The sequence below is a fragment of the Lathamus discolor genome, chromosome 1 (genome assembly GCF_037157495.1).
Source record: "Lathamus discolor isolate bLatDis1 chromosome 1, bLatDis1.hap1, whole genome shotgun sequence".
Classification (NCBI taxonomy): Eukaryota; Metazoa; Chordata; class Aves; order Psittaciformes; family Psittacidae; genus Lathamus; species Lathamus discolor.
Window position 1 is genome coordinate 155,091,168 of NC_088884.1, and position 6,000 is coordinate 155,097,167.

Consider the following 6,000-nt stretch of genomic DNA (forward strand, 5'->3'; position numbering starts at 1 on the left):
CAGTATACATGTGCTATAGAAATCATTTATTCCAAAAGCTGAAGGTTAGCAATATCATAAACAACTGAAAGCAGGGAATTTTAATGCATGATGTTGGGAAAGCTCAAATAAGTGGTGTTGGCAAGCCTACCTGTAATATAATCAAAGGAAGAATGTCTATTAGATATCAGAAAAAGGGTGTCTGCTTTAAAGGTAAAATGTGTTGAAATTCAGAAGCTGGTTGTAGAAGAGATGGTAAGTGGAAAAAATCTAAACCACAATAGCATGCACAAATGCTGGTGACTAATCTTGAGAATCAGAAAGGCTCCTTTCTGAACTACCGTGACTCCTGTAGTTCCTTTCAGCTTCAAAAATACTTAAAAAAATCGGGGTGCAATGATTCTGTGGTGGGTTTGAGCCATCAGACCTCCTGGAGCACCTTAAACAGGATGCATGTGTTCTCCCTTGTCATGAGCGTGCTCTGCCTGGCTGTGTTCCATCACCTATAGAGCTGGATGCAGAAGCAGCCATCCATGCATTGCATTGCACCTATAGTCTTGGAAGAGCAAATTTAAGATAGTGGAGTGATTTGTATGAAACCCCAGAGATTCCCCTGTCCTGCGTACATCAGATCCTATATGCTTTGATATATGAGGTTGAACAGAGGGAGGGATCTGATAATTTCAGAACATAGCTACTAAAAAGCAGTACTTAGTTGTTTGAAAGGGAAGGTTACATTATGATAATTGCAAAGCAGTGCAGGGTGCCCTTGTGATTGTTGAAATTTTGTAATCAAATTCCATTTCATTGTGAATCACTTTACCCACAGATCATCTGCCTCAGTGCACATATTCAAAAGCTCAACAAAAGGAATAACAAACCGTACCAGATGCCTCTATACATGTGTTCAATCCTCCCTGTGAGGTGGCTTGAACAGACCATGGCATCCCAGCTACCCCACTTCTGCTCTTTTTCTTCCACTTGGTGACATTGGCCTTCATCCCTAAGACGACTTGATGAGTAGGGGTTAAAGGTTGCTGTGGAGAGATGCAAGGTTGCATTGTACAGTCTTTGCACAGCAAATGTGTGATGTGGGACATATTCTGGGGTGGCACAGTTGCAGCACTGTTGTGACTTTATTTCACTGTTTATGTCATTGCAGACTGTGTTTCACGGACGCAGAAGGGCAGGTGCCTGACGTGGAATATCTCTGTTTGGATTTTGGGATTTGTTTGTTTTGAAGTTTTTTCTTCTAACTTTGAAATCTTACAAAACAGACTAGATTGTAACTCTTGCAATGTCTTAAAATCAGCCAGCAAGGGGCTAGCTTCCATCGAGAAGATAAACAATGGATCAAAGAGATTTCTTAGGTGAGAGTGTGTGTTTATGTGAAATGATTACCAATACTGTTTGTTAGAACAGCAAGGGACTAGAGATCAATGAGTTTATACGCCTGCTGGGAGGAACAAAGAGAAATTGGTTTAATTTGGAAGAGAAATGATTCTGCCTGGATGTAAGGAAAATCTTTGTAACAGCTAGGGAGGCAAAAGCCCAACTCAGGACAATGTGTCATTGAGGGCTTTCCAGAAGAGGTTGGGCAAACATCCGTGAGAGATGATGCAGGAGCAGCTACTCTGCAGCAGTCCAAAGTTGAGCCCTAAATCCCTTGAAGTTTTTGTCTTTGGTTTTATGGTTAGCAAACCATAAATAACTAAAGTTTAATCTTAATGTACACAGAAAGGCTGGTTTTCCTGGTGTAAATTCAACTAAATATTTCAAAGAAAAAACCAAATCAAACCAAAAAACAACAACAAAATTAACCTTCTGAAGCAAATCCTGTTCAATAGAAAGACAGCACTGACTTCTGGGAGCTCATATGTCCTTGATTAAGCTATGCAGCTTTTGGGCTGAGAAAGGTTATTCTTTACATGGATCTAAAGCAGGAAATGCTCTGCAGTCTGTCAGAGTTAAAGGGCTGCCTGTTAGACAGAAGTACTTGTGATGATACCTGGTGCTCTGATGCCAAGTTGCAGGTGAAGCTGTGAGTTTCTCTTCTTCTTTCTCCTCAACAATCTCCCCACTTTTTTAGTCCTTCTTGCAATACTTCTGTGCCCTTCTGTATGTGGTGATAGGACAAGTGGTAATGGGTTAAAACTTAAACAGGGGAAGTTTAGATTGGGTATAAAGAAGAAGTTCTTTATTGTGAGGGTGGTGAGGCACTGGAATGGGTTGTCCAGGGAAGTTGTGAATGCTCCATCCCTGACGGTGTTCAAGGCCAGGTTGGACAGAGCCTTGGGTGGCATGGTTTAGTGTGAGGTGTCCCTGCCCATGGCAGGGGGTTGGAACTGGATGATCTTAAGGTCCTTTCCAACCCTAACTATTCTATGATTCTATTCTATGATTCTATCCATCTCCAGGATTTGAAAGTCAGTGTTACAATTCCCTCAAAGCCTTATAAAACTCAGAATCTCCACCTCGGTAAATCTATTGTGGCAATGCAAGCAGTGTGCCCAGGCCCCCTAGAATTCTCTGTGGTATGATTTTCTTTCAGGTGAATGCAGAACACCTTTCGTAACCAGTCGATAAAACAAGGAAGAAATTCAGTGGCAAAGTCAACAGATGTGCACAATCAAGGAAACCTGATATTCTTCCAAGTAGGCAATTTGCAAACCAATTTTGTTAATAAAACAAAGCCAGGTGTGGCAGCTAAAAACAGAACTGCAACCTTAAATATATTTTGTTCTGATAAAAATTTGGTGTCACTTTTCTCTCTTCCAGAAGATTCTAAGCACACCGCATGATAAGCTGAATTGAAGAATTGCTGGGTTCTGAACAAATGTGAATTAGGAACTTTCTTTGAAACAAGGATAAGTTTCACAGCCTGTAGCAAAAAACTATACACTTGGAGAAGCATTAAAATCTGCATTATGATAGTCAAAAATATGTTTGTTCAAGTACCTTATGTTTAGATCTGGCTGAACTAGTCATAGGAAAGACTGTCTTTATTGTTTTTTATGTTTAATGTGATAGAAACATGAAGCTTCTGTATAATCGGGACCTTATGGTTAGAGATGATACAAACAAAAAATAATTATTTTCTAAGAAAGAAAAGGATAGAAAGATATTAAAAAGTATGGACACATAAGGATAGAGTAAGGTGATTAGGGTAACTGCCTGAAAGATTTGGCACAAAGAAGTTTTGTAATACATTACTTAAAAAGACCTATCAGGCATCTGAGTGGGTTCCTCCATGTGGGATTGTAAAAGCACAGCCTCTAAAAACTAGAGTTATAGGATGACACGAGGAACACTGCTGAGGCCTGACCCAAACCCCTCTTTATGAGGGGTAACTCTGCAGGCTTCTATAGAATAATGCTTTGTGAAAGGTGCTAAGGTGAATAAAAACTCCTTTTTGTAACACGTAAGTTCATCAAGTGTTTAACTCTGCTGGTTCTCAAATACAGGCAATAAACCAGACCCTCACTCTGAAAAGCCCAATTTTTCTAGCAGAATTAAGATGGTGTATCAGAGGAAGCTGACTATAAACATCATGTGTGACTGAGTTAGTTTTTCATGTTACTGTATTTCACTTCATGAATTTCAGTTTAGAATAGCAAAGATTAAACCATTTTCCAATATTCGCTTTAGTATGTATGCAGGAGATTTGACTTTCTCCTGAATGGTTACACAGACGTACACACAAGGTAAGGTTTTCTTTCTCAAGTTTAAGTGGTTACAAGAGGAAGAGAAGAGCATATGGCTCAGAACAATAAGAGTGATAATGAGCAATCTGGATTCTGACCATACTCACTGCTAACTGATTTTATGAGCATTATCAAATCAAAGCAAAAATGTGCTAAGGGGAATAAGGATGAATCAATGCGTGGAGGACTGAGGGCAGCATAACACATACTTTGATCCTATGGCAACTGAATTATTTAGATTAAAGATTGGAAAATGATCTCTCTCCATAATTTCACTAGCAATCTCAAACCAAAGAACATTTCATTTCCTTACTTCATTACCTCAGTCAACAGATGGAAACAGTAACAGTAAGACTATAAAGGATGATATTTCTATTATTATTATTTAATAAGTTTTCTTTGAATGTACACTATAATCCTGTTCTGGAGGTGGAGAGAAAAATATAGAGACAGAACTGCTATTAGAGGTTAATATTCCCTGGGATACAGAGGGAACATTTATTAAAGCAGTAGTAAACCAAATCTTTTACACAGGGCCTCTTGGACGTGCCATCAGACCCTTTAGTGAAATTCTGTGTGTGCATAGTCTGCTTGGACAAACAAGCTTTGCACGTGAAGACTCTGCCATAAGCATTTGCAGATGTTGGGTTTAATCTCCTGAGTCTAAAAGACCTGAAATCAGTGTGAGGCCAAGGCCGCCCAGTAGACGTGCCCTTGTGTGATCTCACCCAACAAACATGCAGGAATTAATGTATTGTGAGATTTTTCACTCAGCCTGCTTGCAAGACTTTAATGTGAAAGTTCTGAGCACTGGTGTTTCAATCTGTGCTCTTCCATGACCTGGGCTGAGCCGCAGGGGCAGTTTGCTGGGACTCACAGAGTGGCCGTTACTCATTGTCCCTTTATGACAAGTTGGATCCAGCCAGAACTCAGGCCACAGTCATTGCTCACACAAAAACGGAAAGGAATATAGAATCACAGAACGATTTGCATTGGAAAAGACCTTAAAATCATCCAGCTCCAACCCCCTGCCATGGGCATGGATGCCTCACCCTAGACCATGTCACTCAAGGCTCTGTCCAACCTGGGCTTGAGCACTGCCAGGGATGGAGCATTTACCAATTCTTCGGGCAACCTGTTCCAGCACCTCACCGCCATCACAGTAAAGAATTTCTTCCCTGTTTCTAACCTGAACTTCCCCTGGTTTTGAACCCATTCCCTCTTGTCCTATCACTACAGTCCCTGATGAAGAATCCCTCTCCAGAATCCTCGTTAGTCCTCCTTCAGATACTGGAAGGCTGCTCTGAGGTCTCCATTCAGCTTCTCTTCTCCAGGCTGAGCAGCCCCAACTTGCTATAAGCTCTGAGCCTGCGTGCCTTTTACTTGGTTTTGTCAAAACTTTTCAAACATAATTACATATTTGCTGGGCCACAGAAATTGTGGTTTTCTCCCTGCTTCAGACTGAGCATTACAGAGTTCATGACTGAAGCTCAGGTCTTTCCTTCCTTTCTATGAATGCTGTAAGACTTAAATTCCTAGTTTACACTTTACTCTGTATGGAGGAAGAGTTTCCACCTGTGAATGAGAGTGGCTCTCCCCTAAGAAAATGTCTCTCATCCCACCTATCCCACCATGTTTTTCCCAGCAGCAATGTGGTTAGTGCACATTTTTAGCAGACGCTCATTTGTACTCTCCCACTCTAATTACATGAGCTTTCTGCCCTTATATAATATATAGAGGAGAAAATGGGTTAATTTGAGAGTTTACGAATCACCAGAGTTCTGTACAGGGCACAGATGTGAGCACTTTGATACCCAAGTCCCTGCAGAGAGCTAGCTGTAAATGAACATTGCCACCTGGCTATATCAGTAAGCGTTACTACTGCATTGCATAAAGGTTTCCTGTTGTAAAGTTTAAATCTATACATTAATTTGCCCACAGGATTATTTTGCTTACAGCCTTATATCTAGAGCGTGACTGAAGGATTTACTGAGATGACACGTATGTCAGCATAAAAATAAGTATTACTACAGGACTATTTTTAACACACCAGAAGCATACCCCTAATTGAATCTTGCCTAGTGGCCTGGGAATACGTCTTGTGTAGGATTGATTAGGCACTCCTGAGCTAGCAGGAAACATGCATGCAAGAGCACATGACATAAATAAAGCTCTGATGCAAAAAGGTTCAGAATAGAGCTCTTAATGGAGATGTTTCCTACAGGCAGCTCTTGGCACTGGCTTTGTTTAGAAAAGTTTCATGATCTCACAGAAAAAGAATTCAGCTTCTACGCATTTGGTGTGCTTAGAAATGCAG